Consider the following 1,141-nt stretch of genomic DNA (forward strand, 5'->3'; position numbering starts at 1 on the left):
CCACTAACCTGCCTTGTGCCCCTCTACATGGAGTTAGGCTGACATCTGGTGCAGACCTGCCCTGTGCCAGGCTGAAGTCTCTGCACTGTCACAGGAGACTGGACAGTGCTCACCCAGAGAAGTGAAAGAGGTCAAGGGGAGTCTCACTGCCAGAACAGCAGAAGTGATTCCTCTTTAGAGAGGAATCTGGGATAGACTCTGCTGTGCCCAAATTCAAATGCACAGAGGCTTTAGCATTGTCTCTGGAGCTGGGGGTGTCTTCACCCCTTGCCTTTGTTCTCATCTCTGTCTTGCTTTGTTTCTGCCCTTATAAATGCTGAGAATGAACAAATGAAAAGGGGAAGAAAAGACTTGTGCCTTTCTGAAGCCCAGGGAAAACCCCCTTCCAGCTCCTAGTGACCTTAGAATCAAAGGGTTCTCTTAGCCCCACTGAGCCCAGGCTACAGGGATCCCCTTGAATTTGCCTTGTCACCGCAGTGAAAGATTATGAGGACACAGACAGACAGATACAGAGGCACAGACAGACAGAAACAGAAGACAGACACAGGGAAAACCATGCATATTCAGAGAGAAGAAAGACAGAAATGCACCTAGAGGAAGACATGAAAAAAAAGATAGAAATAGGAAGAGAGATAGAAAGACAGATAGAGAAATGAGAAGAGAAGCTGAGAAAGGGAGCCAGAGAGAAAGAGAGAAGGGAGATACAACCCATGGGCCAGAAGCCTCCACCCACCTATATCATCTAGCCAAAGAAGGGAAGTAAGTGGGCCTGAGGGAGGAAGCTAGGTCTCCCTCTTTGTGGCTTGCCCCTGACCCTCTGGCCCTAGTGTCCTTAACTTGGGGTCAGTGAACTTAGATGGGTAAAAAATTACATCATTTTTATTAGTCTCTAGCTGAAATTTACTATTTCCCTCAATTATAACAATAGCTACAAACCAGTCAAATTAGCTGAAACTATGGATTTGCCACTACAGAAATCACATATATTTTTCATATCATAGTACAGTATTGCAAATCTTTTGAAATACCATTTATGCTCATCATTGCTAGAAAATCATGCAAGGTATCAACCTACCACTAGATCTTATTTAAAGCATTAATAAAAAGCACATCTATTACTATATCACATTAAAAATAATTT

The sequence above is a fragment of the Castor canadensis genome, chromosome 6 (assembly GCF_047511655.1).
Source record: "Castor canadensis chromosome 6, mCasCan1.hap1v2, whole genome shotgun sequence".
In the NCBI taxonomy this organism is placed as follows: domain Eukaryota; kingdom Metazoa; phylum Chordata; class Mammalia; order Rodentia; family Castoridae; genus Castor; species Castor canadensis.